This window comes from Parambassis ranga, unplaced genomic scaffold (assembly GCF_900634625.1).
Source record: "Parambassis ranga unplaced genomic scaffold, fParRan2.1 scaffold_63_arrow_ctg1, whole genome shotgun sequence".
Classification (NCBI taxonomy): Eukaryota; Metazoa; Chordata; class Actinopteri; family Ambassidae; genus Parambassis; species Parambassis ranga.
Window position 1 is genome coordinate 162,270 of NW_021144808.1, and position 16,876 is coordinate 179,145.

Genomic DNA, 16,876 nt, shown 5'->3' on the forward strand with positions numbered 1-16,876 from the left:
GTTCTGTTTATTTCCTCTGGAGGGGAAATAAGTAATCATTTAAGACATTGACTGACTTAGATTCTAACCCAGACCACAGAAGCCAATTGGATGATTTCATCTGATATGATGAGACATTACACCAAACCTACAGGGGTTCTTCCTGTTTTTTCTTGCCACTGTTGCCCTTAAGGAGGTTCAGTCTCTGGCTCTGATTGGATGACATCACAGGGTGCTGTTAGGTTAGGGATTTAAGTCCGGAATTTTGTCTACCATTCTGGAATCCTGTCTACCATTCTGGCATGGATGGATGTCTATTCTGGTATGCTGCTGCTCGTTCTAGATTTCTGCCTTTCAATCTGGAATGCTTTCTTTCAACCTGGAATGCTTTTCATTCCAGAATGCTGTCTTGCTGACTTTTGTCCCGGAATGTTGCCTTCCATGTCGGAATGCTGACTTCCATGACGTCACAGGCCGCTGTCGGGTTAGGGGTTTAATTCCGGAATGCTTTTCATTCCAGAATGCTGTCTTGCTGACTTCTGTTCCGGAATACTGACCTCTGTTCCAGAATGTGTGCTTTTCGTCCAAGGCGCTGTGTTAAGGTTGCAGTCTCCACTGGAGGACAATCCTGAGACAGAAACTGGTACACCCAAAGGATAAAACTCCCAGGGAGAAACACAGCGATGTCATATATGCAGTCCAGTGCAGTGAGGAATGCTCTTATCTGTACATTGGAGAAACTAAACAACCACTCCACAGGAGAATGGCTCAGCACAGGAGAGCCACCTCCTCAGGACAAGACTCAGCTGTTCACCTCCACCTCAAAGAGAAAGGACACTCCTTTGAGGACAACAATGTTCACATCCTAGACAGAGAGGAAGTCAAGGAAGCCATCTATGTTAAGCTGGAAAAACCTTCTCGAGGTGGTAGCCTCATCTTTCTACCACATACAAAGCAGTGATTTCATCCATTCCCAGGAAGTTTCACTCCAAGTCACATGCTAACAGCAAGAACAATGGGCTGTCTACCAGCAGTCTCATAGTTGTTAGCCAGTCGTTAGACACACCTGGCACAGGCAGCCAGATCATCACAGGTAATTATGGAAACATTTAGTGCTATTGTTTGTGAGTTTTACCCAGACCACCCATTGAGGTCTGCAACCACCCACTGAGGTCTGCAACCACATATAAACCATGTTTCCCCACCAACAGTTAGAACCGATGAAGCTGCTTGGATGAGCAGCGAAACCTCTTCAGGAAAACTCTACAAGTCCAGACGCCTTGCTTCAATCTTCTCTACAAACATGCCAAAGCAAACAGTTTTTACCAACAATGTTACACACTGAGTTTTGAAGGTCTTAACCACTAGTCTTAAGTTGGAATGTTTACGACGTGTGAAAAATTGTAATTCACATATTACCCATAGACTCCCATGTTAAAATGTCCAACTTCACAGCAGAAATGAACATGTTTACAGCCTGGTACAAAAAACATTCTGCTCTCAAATGATAGGTTCTCTTCTAGTGTCAATTGTATGGGGGGGGGGGGGGTGAATTGTTTTTACAACTCACTTGTTGTAATTCAAAGTCAGCTTTATTGTCAAATCTGCTATATGTGGTGGACATACAGAGAATCGAAATTGAGTTACTCTTCACTCCATATATAACATATAACTAAAAACTTAAGATAAATATAAAGTGTAAAAAAATGTACCTACAATGAGGGGCACACAAAATACAAGGCACAAAATAAAGGCACAATGCAGTGAGAGTGCAAAAGATGTAGGGCAGAGGGACGCCGATGATCCTCTCAGCTGCTCTCACTATGCGATGAAGCGTCTTCCTGCAGGTGGCGGTGCAGGCTCCGTACCACACAGTGATGCAGCTGGACAGGATGCTCTCAACAGCCCCTCTGTAGAAGGTGCACAGGATGGAGGGAGGGGCTCTGGCTCTTTTGAGCTTGCGGAGGAAGTAGAGGCGCTGCTGTGCCTTCTTGGTCAGGGATGCAGTGTGGTTAGTCCAGGAGTGGTCCTCAGTGATGTGCACACCCAGGAACTTGGTGCTGCTCACCTGCTCCACAGCAGCACCGTCGATGGTCAGAGGGGTGTGCTGACTGTGTGCTCTCCTGTAGTCCACAACCATCTCCTTTGTCTTCTCCACATTCAGGGAGAGGTTGTGGTCTCTGCACCACTTGGCCAGAAGGTGCACCTCATTCCTTTTTCCATTGTTTCATCTCCACCGGAGATGAGACCCACCACAGCTGTGTCGTCCGCAAACTTCACAAAGATGTTGGAGTTGTGTGTTGGCGTGCATTCACGGGTCAGCAGAGTGAAGAGGAGGGGGCTCAGCACACATCCTTGGGGAGCCCCGGTGTTCATTGTGATGGTGCTGGATGTGTTTCTGCCGACCCGCACTGTCTGAGGTCTCCCGGTGAGGAAGTCCAGCAGGCAGTTGCACAGCAAGGAGTTCAGCCCCAGCTGGTCCAGTTTGTTGATGAGCTGCTGTGGGATTGTATTCAGACTTAAAATTACGCATAATTATGAGCGTTGGCGCTTGAGCGACAGACGGTTGCCATATCACAGCACGAGTTTCCTGCTTCCACGATCGCCCGCCCCCCTAAACTCCGCTAGTGCTACCCCTCTTTGTCCGTATTTTGAGTTTTGGCGGACGCAACGCTGCCAACATGTCGGCGATCAGAGTGTCCCAGAGCCTCCCACCGAGCTTCAAAGCGGCTCTTCAGAAACAAATGGGCGATGTCACGGAAGCTCTGTCCATAGTTTTTACTGTTGAACTTAAAACACAACATGACGAGGATGGGATTCGAACCCACGCGTTCAGAGCACAATGGATTAGCAAACCATCTTTGAAGAAGAACTTGTTTCTGTCACAGCTTTTGCCTTAAACATAAGCATCTTGTTTGAAGACAAACATTGAAGGCCAGTTTTTGGAGTAGTTGTTTGGTTTCTCCACCCTGCTCTACCACTGAGCCACTGCTGATGTTAGCTTCCCTTCTGGACTGCTGACTTGCCAGAATACTGACTGTTACTCCTGAATTCTACGTATAATTCCAGAATACTGATGACTATTCTGGAATGCTGCTGCTTATTGGCACAGAGGCAGCTAATAAACTGAAAGTTGTACCTTTTTCAGATGACATGGTGAGGAGGAGAACAGAAGATCTCTCAGCTGACATTCAGGCACAGCTGCTGGATAGACTGCGATCATGTAAGAAATGTTCCTTTCAGTTGAATGAATCGACAGAGCAGAGCATCTCCAGTGCTGCTCAGTTGATAGTTTTGGTGTGCTATCCCTGGAAAGGAGATATTTTGGAAGACTTTCTGTTCTGCAAGTTATTGCGCAGATGTAGTCTGTCAATCCAGAGATTAAAGCTGCTCACTGTATGCTGCTGAACATGAGGATCACTCTGAGGGGCGATGGCTGTCGCAATGGCTGCAGCACAGAGACTGTAAAACTGTACCGACCAGCTCAGAGGAGAAGAAGAAGGAGCAACATCACATCAGGAAGGCCCTGCAAACCTGTGGCTATCCCAGCTGGGCTCTCATCAAGGCCAAAAACAAGACCCACAGACAACAAGACAAAGACAACAACTGGCTGATAAAGAACATTGTCACTGCAGAACTGAAGAAGCTACTCGGGGGAGTGTTGGTCCCACTTAAGATTCAAATTTAGGGTGTTTTCACACTTGCTCCCTTTCGGCCCTCTAAACGAACGCAGATCGATGACTCAGGATTTTTTGCTCTGTTTAACTCTAACTCTATTTTCCCTGAATGTGCAGTAATTTACCCAGAAAACACAGGAGAAAGCCGACATTCTGCTTCAAGTGAAAACTACCCAGAATTCAGTGCAGTGGAGGAGTCTGAGAGCTCTAGTGGACCTGGTGTGAACAGAAAGAGGACTAAATTACATAAAACCAGTGACCCTGACATGATTTGAACATGCAACCTTCTGATCTGGACTCAGACGTGCTACCATTGCTCCATGAGGTCTGTTCACAGCTTCTGCTCTTCCAAGGACTCAGTTTAGCATGACATGATCAGCTTGATGTTCATATATGTGTTACACATTATTACTAGATGAGCTGCAGTGAAACATCCAAGCGACCACGTCCCAGCACATATCAGAGATGCAGAACAGATGGAACAGTCTTATGGAGTGATGGAGGCCATGAAGCCTCCTAAAGCTTTGAATGGAGCTGAAGTCATGATGCACTGATCTTTCTTTTATATAATAATGTCTCATAAGTATTTGTTATAATATTGCCCCAAAAAGTCAGCCACACTTGTGTGAAACCAGCCTGTCCAGTTAGGATCAACACTGATTGTGAATCAGTTTCAGCTGCTGTTGTGCAAATGGAACAGACAACAGGTGGAAATGAGAGGCAGTTATCAAGACAGCCCTATAAAGGAGGTATTTGTTATAATACTTTAATAAATTATGTCTTCAGCTACTTTTATACTCCTTATTAATCCTAGATTAATGTGTCATTCAGGAGAGAGATTTAAATTCTATCTTTATGTAACTTCTCCTTCTGATACACTCTGATAGTTATTCAGTTACAACATGCTGACTGGAAATCTGCAAAGTGAGCCCTGAATTTTTAGAGAGAGTAGAAAGGACACCAGTATTACTGTCCAAACAAAAGGTTCCACTGAGATTTGAACTCAGATCGCTTGAGTCAAAGTCCAGAGTGCTAACCATTACACCATGGAACCTGCTTCTTGTGGATCTTCTCCTCCTCTACCTGGCTGACTGTCAGCAGTTTGACATTGGTAAAGATATGTGCAAAGCAAGTCATACATTCTCAGACTCTGGATTCCACTCTGGATGACATTAGTGGCAAACTGTTAAAATACAGTCCTTAATTTAAAGTGCACTTACCTGCATAGCGTGCTAAGCTAGCTGCTAAAATATGCACTGTCACTTTCATCTTTCAATTCTGAACATTTGTTGGTATGTTTTTTTGAGGTTTTTCACCTGATCTGATCTGATCTGAACCTGATTCTGACACTACAAGATTCAATAAAGCAAAGCAGAAATAAAGCGATGACTGAGTGGAGTCCAGTTGACCTTCAGTCACAAAGAGTCATCCTTTCAAGTGGAAACACTGCAAAACCATATAACACTGGACAATGTGTCTAGAGAGAGTCTCTGTTACACAAACTGTGCCATATGCACCAACACAGATACAATGGTGCCGGGTAAAGAGGCAAAAATACCCACTGGACCACAGTGTCGCCTGAGGGTTAAGTGCATCCAAAACCTGCTCACACTGCAAGATCTGTGTTCAGGTGTGTACAGTGAGTTGCTGTTAAACTCTTCTTAAGGTGACAGCTGCATTTGCAGACTGAGTAAAAGCACATTCAGGGATTTTTCTACTAAATATTTGATGTGTACAAATGATTATTTTCTACCTACATTTCTCACTGTTAATGTCATTTTAAAACATGTTCTGGTCATCTGGAGTATTGTTGCTTCCACCAACACTAAACACATTTATTGTAAATATGTAGCTCATGATAGGACCAACAAGGCAAAGTTTAAATGTTGCTGTGTTAGACATTTACAAGCAGATCACAGTGGAGATGAGTCTGATGGCGGACTGCAGGAGTCACCGCCTGTACCGTTCCTGGAGCAGCAGAGTTTTTTAGTGTTATCATTCCATAGGTCATCATGCCTTTACACATAATAAACCTATACTTATTAAAGCTATTTATAAATGATATTATGTATTTATTGTAAAACATTTATTATAGTTTCCTGTTAAATATTCCTCGGTGTCAGTTTGATATTACATCCTTGAACCAACCAATAAATAAATGTCCCTGAGACGGACCATTATTCATCTTGAAGAGTTCAACATGTGTATTATTACACTGCATCTTACAAAAGATAAAAGATGATATTTATTTCAGAAGAGACTGATTATTCTGTGCATCAGACAGAGTGATGAGCAGCAGAGGCAGAGGATGAGGAGCCGCTCTTTAGAGGACACTGAGGTGGCTCTTAAAGAGCCGCTGTGGTTTGAGGAGCCGCGGACACTTCAAGCTCTCTCTCCGTGGATGCAGCGGGCCAGCTGGATGTCTTTGGGCGTGATGGTGAGCCTCTTGGCGTGGATGGCGCACAGGTTGGTGTCCTCGAACAGGCCGACCAGGTGCTGGCCTCCTGCAGAGCCATGACAGCGGAGCTCTGGAAGTAGTCAGCTCCATGTTTGATTATTCTAGATGCTTTAAGGCTGTGAACCCCTCACTGCACACTTTAAACTCCGTTCTCCCTGTTTAAACACTGTCAGAGTTCAAACCTTCGTAGGAAATAAGTCCAGTATTACAGAATGAAACCAAAGATCAAACCTGTTTTCAGCAGCATTCTGCATTCTGGAGATGGACTGACACTGGTCTACGGACTATCCGGACCAGAACTCAATGAGCTGTAAGAGAAAAACAAGGTGAGAGGTGAACTGGTTATAGGAGGGACCACTGTAATGCAAACATGTGATTTGCTGATTCTGGTGTTTTTAGGTTTTGATTTAAATTTCACAAAATCATTTATTTGCATTCAATTATTTTTGATTGTAACCATATATAATTCATACTTCTGTCTGTGTTCTAAGAGTCTTAAAAATATGTGGTTTCCTTTTTATTTACAGTGTGCATGTCATGTGACTTATGAACGTACAGTTTGTGCATATATATAAACAGTTTGATTTCCAGGTTGATGCAGCAACAGCTGCTGCTCTGACACCATTGTTCATGTCTTCCTCTCTGCACTGTGTTAACACACCTGAATGCTGCAGAGCATCTTCTTCTTTCCTGCTAAATAAATAATGGCCCTGTGGTCTGGTGGTGTCGGTTCACCTTGGACAGTGATGGACAGGAGGACAGGAAGGTCCGGCTGCTCTCAGCTGGGACCTGTGTGTGTCTGGGTGCACACACACCTGCAGTCTGCCCACAGTTACTGACGTAGCCACTCCGTCACACCCCAGCTGACACATGACCGCACCAGGTGGCTGCTGCTATGACAGATGGTGGTTGTCAGCATTCCTCGTTAGTATAGTGGATAGTATCTCCGCCTGTCACGCGGAAGACCGGGGTTCGATTCCCCGACGGGGAGAAAGACTTTTACCAGCAGATAGGATGATACTGACCCTGTACATTGCTGCTGCAATAGAAAACATTTCCCAGTTTGGGATAAATAAAGTATTTGTTCTGTTCTGTTCTGTTCGACTTGTGTCTTGTGAGCTTTAGATTATATTATTTCTTGGGCTCTATGCTCTAAGTGTCTTAAAAATATGTGGTTTCCTTTATTTACAGTGGTGCATGTCATGTGACTTTACTTATGCAACATGTATGATAATGTTCTGTCTCCTCTCATTTCCAGACGTGCAGCCAAAAACATGTGCAGTGATGATATGTGACGGTATCATCATGGTCTCAGAGAGAAGAGCTGAGTGTGTCTGTTCTGATCTTTGTTGTGTCTCTTCTCCTCTGTAGTTTCTGCTTGTTGCTCCGTCACACGCCCTCTGCTGGTGAGCCGCGTCATTACACACAACCGCTCATGTAATGAGGTGAATTTATAACTTTTGACTTTATGTGGAGGAGGGATTGATTTTGGAATGAGGAGGCTGCAACCTGCGATGGCACCACTAGATGTCAGCTTTTCACAGCATTGGTGGTTCAGTGGTAGAATTCTCGCCTGCCACGCGGGAGGCCTGGGTTCGATTCCCGGCAATGACTCTTTTAACTGAGGAACATGTGAGGGGACATATATTCACCTTCACATCTATGCTGTTGTTCAGCATGTTGTTTTTATATGTGTTAACAGACCTATCTGACTTCTGTTAACATCACTGTGACATACACACCGAGGCACTACACTTCACAGACGAGCTTCAGTGGTACAGTGCACATCACATTTGAAACAAGAGCACTTACCACTTTCTAGTTTTCTTTCAGTTTTTGTCATGTCAACAGGCATAGTTGACAATAACATCCTCACCTACAGTGTAATACTCAGAGTTTTTCATGATATCATAACAGGACATAATACATCTCTGTACATTTCTCATCTGTATATCTGCATATCTTATGGTTGCTCTGTACATAGTCTTTATTTCTACTTTATCTATTGTTATGCTGCTCAGGACCTTGTTTTCATGCTGCTGCAATGGAATGGAAGGAATGCTGACAACCAACAAAGGACATCAAGGCATCACTCAACAGAAAGAAGACAGCCTTCTTGAGTGGAGACAGAGAGGAGATGAGGAGGGCCCAGGCAGAGGTGAGGGAGAAGATTGGAGAGGGCAAGGAGAGCTACAGGAGGAAGCTGGAGAGCCAACTTGCCCGGAACAACTTGAGGGAGGTATGGAGTGGCATGCGAACCATCACCGGCCACAATAGGATCTCTGACCAGCTGATGGATGGAGATCTGCAGGAGGCCAACCAGCTGAACCTGTTTTTCAACAGGTTTAATAGTCCACTCCCTGACCACCCTCCCCCTCCCTGTGATGCACCATTAACACTTGTCTATAACAACAATGTACCTCCTCCTCCCCTCCCCCTAACCATACTAACCAGTTTCACCTTCCCATCAATAACATCACCCTGCCCCCCTTACCCCACCTTCCATTAACAACCCCCCACCCTCCCCCATCAGATCTCTCTCTCTGCTCTTCTGTGTCCACAGTTGCCATCACCACAGAAGATGTGAGGAGGGAGTTCAGTCGCCTACGACCGGGAAAAGCTGCAGGACCGGATGGACTCAGCCCCAGAGTTCTCAGGGACTGTGCCACACAGCTGTGTGGGGTCTTCCAGCACATCTTCTCCCTGAGTCTGGGCCTGATGACTGTCCCTGCCCTGTGGAAGACAACATGCCTTGTTCCTGTGCCCAAGACCAAACATCCAAGCACACACAGCGACTACAGACCAGTTGCTCTGACTTCACATGTGATGAAGTCTCTGGAGAGGCTGGTCCTGAAACACCTGCGTGCTGTTGTGGAACCATCGCTGGACCCCCTGCAGTTTGCTTACCAGCCCCGTATTGGAGTGGAGGACGCCATCATCTACCTGCTGCACAGAGCACACACCTACTTGGAGGAGGCAGGTAACACTGTTAGAATCATGTTCTTTGATTTTTCCAGTGCGTTTAACACCGTGCAGCCTGCCCTTTTGAATATGAAGCTCCTGGACATGCAGGTAGAGACCCCACTGGTCACCTGGATCACTAACTATCTTACAGGTCGACCACAATTTGTGAGGCTGAGGAACACCGTCTCGGACACGATAGTGAGCAGCACGGGGGCACCCCAGGGCACGGTACTGTCTCCATTCCTGTTCACACTCTATACATCGGACTTCAGACACTGCTCACAGTCCTGCCACCTGCAGAAGTTCTCGGATGACTCTGCCATTGTGGGCTGTACCAGCAGAGGTCGGGAGGCGGAGTATATGAGTGTGGTGGACAGCTTCGTGGAGTGGTGCAGACAGAACCACCTGCAACTGAATGTCACAAAGACAAGAGAGCTGGTGGTGGACTTCAGGAAGCACCAGACACTCCCAAACCCGGTCAGCATCAAGGGTACCAACGTGGACATTGTGGACAGCTACAAATACCTGGGTGTCCACATTGACCACAAACTGGACTGGTCCACAAACACAGAGGCAATATACAGGAAGGGACAGAGTCGCCTGTATCTACTGAGGAGACTCAGGTCCTTTAACGTCTGCCAGACCATGCTGCAGATGTTTTACCACTCGGTGGTCTCCAGCGTCATCTTCTACGCTGTAGTGTGCTGGGGCAGCAGGATGAAGACGGCCGACACCAACAGACTCAACAAGCTCATTAGGAAGGCTGGCTCGGTGCTGGGAGTGGAGCTGGAGTCTGTGGTGGAGGTGACGGAGAGGAGGATACTGAGGAAGCTCCTCAGTATTCGTAACAACACGTCTCACCCCCTGCACGACACACTGCTGTCCTACAGGAGCACATTCAGCGGTAGACTGAGACTACCGAGGAGCAGCACAGAACGCCACAGGAGGTCCTTCCTGCCAGTGGCCATCAGACTGTATAACTCCTCCCCTTTCTGTAGGGAGAAGCGCTAGATAATCATGTCAGGCATCACTGTCATTCCCTCCACTGGTCTATATTTATGTTTACTTAGCACCTTACATCTCCATATTTGTATCCATGTATCATATATTGTGCTCATACTGCGTACTGTACTCTTATTTTGGATTATAGTGACACTTATACTCTGTACTTAACTGCATTTAATGTAACTTGATACCTCTGGCACAAGAATTTCCTTCGGGATTAATAAAGTTTTATCTTATCTTATCTCTTATCTTATCTTAGGTCATAGCAGCAGTCACCTGATGAGGTCATGTATCAGCTGAACTCAATTAAATTGAATTTTCCATCCAATAAATGCAGCAGAAATAGAAACAGTAAGGTGCATAACATTCCTCCAGGACATAAACCTTTGCATTTCAATATACCAAATTAAGTTGGATGAAACCCCCACATCGCTGGGCTCCTGTCTTCACAACGTGTAAGCTGCCCTCCTATAGGGTTAAAAAACACAAACACACAACACTCATGTTGATCCTGAGCATCACATAAACATGTGAATCTTTCATTAATATTGAAGTTCCTCCTTTGTTCTGGGAAACTTACAGAAGCTTCTTTGAGAAGTGGTTCAGCTGGGCCATGAACTTCAATGCAGCGGCTTTATATTCCTAACCAGAAATCTTTGTTCATAACTTTACCAATGTCAAACTAAGAAGAACATGTGCTTTGTGTTGTTCTTCCACTGACTGAAACATGAAAAAAAAGCTGTCACACATGGCTCGTTGGTCTAGGGGTATGATTCTCGCTTTGGGTGCGAGAGGTCCCGGGTTCAAATCCCGGACGAGCCCTCATCTTTGAACTTCAGTAGATAGGATGGCTGCTTCATGTTTACATTTACAGCACATAAGTTCATATTCCAACTTAGTCCCTGTAAACAGCTGTCTGCTCAAACTCTTAGAAGCAATCATTCTAGAACTGCACTGCACTGAGGACCAATGTCCAGGGAGAGCTGAGGAAGAAGTACAGGGGCTGTAAGGCAGGAGTGAAAGTAGAGGCTGCACGTAGACATTTTAAGCCAGTGATCCCCTCGGCAATAATAAGGAATGTCAACTCAGCTGGGCCATGAACTTCAATGCAGCGGCTTTGTGGTGATCTGCAAGAAGTCATCATTCACCTTGAAAACAGTAGTAGCACAAAACAGTATTGTTAGTTGTAGTTACTCTCACACAGAATTGAATGGCTATAAAGAAATGTGAGTTTTCATTTTACATTAATTAATTAATTACCAATTAATTAATAATTAATTGAATTTTTGCTCGTATCAAATGAATAAACTCCGATCTTTATTTACGGACTCCACAGCAAGATAGGAAACATTACAACAGCGAAGTCTCCTCCAGCAGATATTGGAAAGAATTCCACTCAGCCGAGAATCCGCGGTACGTTTAGTCATTGTGCTGCTTACGACCAAACGAAGCGCTGGAAGAACGTAACGTAGGTTGATTTGCACAGACACACATTTAAATGTGAAATTGTCCGGTTTGTTTATTTGTTTGTTTTTTCTGCTGCTGTTCTACAGTCTGAGTGAAAACATGCACTAGTGTGGGACATATTCCAGTCACAGGTTCATTTGCGCAGACACATGTTTTAACTTTAATAATCACTGATGTGACTTTTCTGAACTTTGTTTGTCTATTTGTCTGTTTAATTTTAATGTTGACATGCTTTGTGACCTTAAGATAAAAACATTTGAAGGACAAAGTTACTTTAAATGTTTGCTTCATTATTATTTTGAAGCAGTTTGTGCCTCAATATTATCAATACATATTTCCATGGCTGGTTGGTGCCTAATCACCAGCTTAGCCTGTTAGAATGAAGTAGTTAACTTGACTGATGATTTGTCGGTATCATGCTAGAACACTGTGCCAATTTAGAGTCAAAAACATGTAAGTGCAACTGTCATCAATTAATCGTCAAATTAATCGTTATCGGCTAAATGCCACAATTAATCGTGATTAATTTTTTTGCCAATATCGCCCAACCCTAATCAGTATATATAGTAATAATATGAAGTAGTTGAGATTTCCTGTGGATTTTAACAGGTTGTTAAACTATTTTACCTACAGAAGTAAACACTTAATGACTATTTCAGAGACAGATTCAACAAAAACTCGGTGACAAACTAATTACAAGTGAAACAACAGTTTTGTCAAACATACTGGTGCTACTACACTAACAGCCTCCATATCTGAGGCCTTCTCTCATTTACAGAGACAAAAAACTGGCAAATCCCATAGAAAAATGAACCAAACTGCTTAATGCAGATAATACTGAAACACTAAAAATACTAACTTACAAAAAGATGCATGTCCTTATTTTTATTTGCTTATAAAACTGCTGAATTCACAACAAACCTTGTGGATGTGTTTATAATGATGCCCTGCCTCATCTGCTACATCAGTGTTTCCCTGTTCATATAATGCTCCACTGTGTCCTGACGGTCCATCACATGTGTTTTATTCTTGCTGATAAGAATAGGAGCAGGTGGCTGTGCACTGGCTCGGCGAGGCTGAAGCTAGCAGGCTAACAGGAGCTAACATGGCCTCATTACAACATGGGTTAATGCTGAAAACAACTCTAACTCTCCGTGTCTTTGTTAGAATCTCCTCATGTCCATTGTGTGTGGGGAGGCAGCAGAAAAGGCAACAACATGTCATCAGACAAATAATACCATCTACTGTAACTGGAAGTAAACAGCAGCTTCCTCCCAACTTTTCTAAGTTTCTTTAACATCAACCTAACGTCACCTGGGGCCATGTGACAAACAGTCAGGCTTCAGCATGAGCTGGACTTTGTGGGATGACACTGACGTTACCTCCTCCAGCTTCGACCAGCACTGACGGTTCTCTTTACGGTGTTTTACGCTCGCTCGAAGAAAGCCACTGGCTTTGTTAGGTCCGTTACTATAGTAACGGTATTGCAGCGCTGTGGTAACCAGGAAAACATGGAGTGGATTTCAGTGGTGAGGTTATTCTCTTACGAACTTAGTGGAACAGAGTTTTTCACGAGCAATCGAGACAGCATTAGGTGGAGTTTCCTACTCACTAAATGTGGGGGGGTCCAAACGGGCCGTTTTAAAATGTGGGGGGGGCACGTCCCCCTCTGATATAATGGTAGCGACGCCTATGGATTTAGTAGTAGCCTAATCCACGTATTAAAGTACATCTGCATGCAGGTGGTCCCCTTACAATAGAACACGTTTATACCTTTTCCTTTTACTAAACAAAGTCATTTCAGCACGTTTACAGGTCTCCCCTGCTGTCTGTCATGTACGGCGCAGTTCCAGCCCGATGCACACCCAGCAGCACAGACACACACGCAGGGGAGCAGGCACCCACCAGCAGACAAAAAATATATAAAAAATAAAATATATTGCGAAAATATGCCGACTGCTTCACTTCAATAAATCGCGACTGTATTGTTTCACATTAACTACACTTAAGCACTGGCTGTACCCCTGCATACAAGTGCTGCTTAGGCTAACACAGAGCGTTAGCTCTGGGCTAACGTTAGCCTGCCAGCTACACTACAAAAGTAAAGCCAAGCACTTTTGGATTGCTTTAGCTGGCGGCGAGCTGTGCTCTCAGTGTGTTAAGGATGAATTCAACGTGCCTGTGTAGAAAACTCCAAGTACTAACCGTGTTCACCACTTACCTCTGACAGCTATATGACGCGACCATAGACGTTAGCTACAACGAATGCTAACTAATCTTAGCTGCTTGTAGCCTGTCTACCCCAACATGAACAATGACTGACACTTCTTCCTAAACTCAAGGTCCATTTATCTTAAGGCATGCACATTGTTTCACATAAAGATAATAAACTTACTAAATAGAAGACAGAAAACTTACCAACAGTAGTTTCAAGCAGAGGCAGATGACGGGTAGGACAGAGGCTGATCTCCTACGCATGCTCTTGCTCTGCTAGTTGAACTCATTCGGTTTGAGAGGGCCACGGGAGTCAAAGCAAATATATATTTATGTTACATCTGCTAAACATATTTGGGTATTGTTGGAATTAATAACATTTTCATAAGACAAACAAAATAATAATGTTTCACCTCTAAGAGGGGCTTGAATCAGTTTTTTGAGTGCAGTGAGTCTGCTCCCCTATGTCCTCAACATGTGTTTTTAGCATTACATCCCAGTCAGTGGTGTCAAAGCAGTCCCTCAGACCATCCTCTGCCTCAGCTGACCACTTCCTGATTGAACGTGTGGTTTTAGACATCCTTTTGACCAGGGGGGTGTACTGTGGCTGCAGGTGAACCAGAACCATAAACGCCTCGGGGTGCTTTGTCTGCAGTCTTGCTGTTACTGTGTGTATCTTCTCACAGGCAGCTGATGCGTCCGCGCTCGGTGGGGCGTAAACACAGAGCACGATCACATGACTTAGCTCCCTCGGCAAGTAATATGGCCGCAGGCTAACAGTTCCAAGTCCTGACAACAACACAGTACACTGAGCCCCCCACCTCTGCTCTTCCCACAAGTGTTCGTGTCTCTGTCGGCTCTCACAGCAGTAAATTTTTTTTTTTTATTTATTTTAGATACTGTATTAATCCCAGAGGGAAATTCGTTACGGCTGCTGCACAAGCAGTGTCATACAATGACTAGCAAGGCGCGCCACAGGCTAGGGTGAAGTGTCTTGCCCAAGAACACACAACAGTGACTAGGGAGGAGTTGGGATCGAACCACCAACCTTCCGGTTATTGGACAACCCTGCTATCCCACTGCGCATTGGACTTCTAGTTAAACACAGGAGAAGTGATTTAAAGGTTGTGGGTTCGAGTCCCACCAGAGTCAAAGTGCCTTTTAACTTCCTGTGGCGCCGTCCTTCAGGGTGGATACAGCTCCTGTCCAGAGCTAGAAAAAAAGGACTGCACCCAGACATCCCGGAAAACAGCGTCTCTGCCCCCGGATTTGTGACCGTACAGGTGGACAGAGATCTGACTGGTGTGAGCTTTTGCTTGGCACAGAGGCAGCTAATAAACTGAAAGTTGTACCTTTTTCAAATGACATGGTGAGGAGGAGAACAGAAGATCTCTCAGCTGACATTCAGGCACAGCTGCTGGATAGACTGCGATCATGTAAGAAATGTTCCTTTCAGTTGGATGAATCAACAGAGCAGAGCATCTCCAGTGCTGCTCAGTTGATAGTTTTGGTGTGCTATCCCTGGAAAGGAGATATTTTGGAAGACTTTCTGTTCTGCAAGTTACTGTGCAGATAAAGTCTGTCAATCCAGAGATTAAAGCTGCTCACTGTATGCTGCTGAACATGAGGCACTGCTGGATCACTCTGAGGTGCGATGGCTGTCGCAATGGCTGCAGCACAGAGCTCAAACTGTACCGACCAGCTCAGAGGAGAAGAAGAAGGAGCAACATCACATCAGGAAGGAAGGAATTGTCACTGCAGAACTGAAGAAGCTACTCGGGGGAGTGTTGGTCCCACTTAAGATTAAAATTTAGGGTGTTTTCACACTTGCTCCCTTTCGGCCCTCTAAACGAATGCAGATCGATGACTCAGGATTTTTTGCTCTATTTAACCCTAACTCTATTTTCCCTGAATGTGCAGTAATTTAACCAGAAAACACAGGAGAAAGCCGACATTCTGCTTCAAGTGAAAACTACCCAGACTTCAGTGCAGTGGAGGAGTCTGAGAGCTCTAGTGGACCTGGTGTGAACAGAAAGAGGACTAAATTACATAAAACCAGTGACCCTGACATGATTTGAACATGCAACCTTCTGATCTGGACTCAGACGTGCTACCATTGCTCCATGAGGTCTGTTCACAGCTTCTGCTCTTCCAAGGACTCGGTTTAGCATGACATGATTAGCTTGATGTTCATATATGTGTTACACATTATTACTAGATGAGCTGCAGTGAAACATCCAAGCCACCACGTCCCAGCACATATCAGAGATGCAGAACAGATGGAACAGTCTTATGGAGTGATGGAGGCCATGAAGCCTCCTAAAGCTTTGAATGGAGCTAAAGTCATGATGCACTGACCTTTCTTTTTATATAATGTCTCATAAGTATTTGTTATAATATTGCCCCAAAAAGTCAGTCACACTTGTGTGAAACCAGCCTGTCCAGTTAGGATCAACACTGATTGTGGATCAGTTTCAGCTGCTGTTGTGCAAATGGAACAGACAACAGGTGGAAATGAGAGGCAGTTATCAAGACAGCCCTATAAAGGAGGTATGTGTTATAATACTAAATTATGTCTTCAGCTACTTTTATACTCATTATTAATCCCAGATTAAGGTGTCATTTAGGAGAGAGATTTAAATTCTATCTTTATGTAACTTCTCCTTCTGATACACTCTGATAGTTATTCAGTTACAACATGCTGACTGGAAATCTGCAAAGTGAGCCCTGAATTTTTAGAGAAAGCAGAAAGGACACCAGTATTACTGTCCAAACTAAACTAAAGGTTCCACTGAGATTTGAACTCAGATCACTGGAGTCAAAGTCCAGAGTGCTAACCATTACACCATGGAACCTGCTTCTCATGGGTCTTCTTCTCCTCCTCTACCCGGCCGACTGTCAGCAGTTTGACAAAGACTGAACACTTTGCATATCACTGTCCTCCATGAGGAGGCTGTCCTCCATGTCTAGATAAGGCTTGCTGTCTAGCAGCTGGGAGAAATGTCTTTTTGTGGCTGTGGCATTAGCCCAACATTGAATCATAAAGTTTATTTGTTGCATAACAGGAAGTGGTCTTGTATTAGGGTGTGACCCTCCTGAGAAGCAGAACCTC

General features: G+C 44.6%; 4 non-coding genes across 4 annotated transcripts; 2 read left to right on the forward strand and 2 right to left on the reverse strand.

Moving 5' to 3' along the window:
- Positions 1–4,638: 4,638 nt before the first annotated feature.
- Positions 4,639–4,710, reverse strand: trnaq-uug (transfer RNA glutamine (anticodon UUG)). Its single transcript has one exon. It is a non-coding gene; the product is annotated as a tRNA-Gln (tRNA).
- Positions 4,711–7,033: 2,323 nt separating this feature from the next.
- trnad-guc (transfer RNA aspartic acid (anticodon GUC)) lies at positions 7,034–7,105 on the forward strand. Its single transcript has one exon. It is a non-coding gene; the product is annotated as a tRNA-Asp (tRNA).
- A 3,728-nt stretch (positions 7,106–10,833) lies between these two features.
- Positions 10,834–10,905, forward strand: trnap-ugg (transfer RNA proline (anticodon UGG)). Its single transcript has one exon. It is a non-coding gene; the product is annotated as a tRNA-Pro (tRNA).
- Positions 10,906–16,547: 5,642 nt separating this feature from the next.
- trnaq-uug (transfer RNA glutamine (anticodon UUG)) lies at positions 16,548–16,619 on the reverse strand. The gene has a single exon. It is a non-coding gene; the product is annotated as a tRNA-Gln (tRNA).
- Positions 16,620–16,876: the final 257 nt, after the last annotated feature.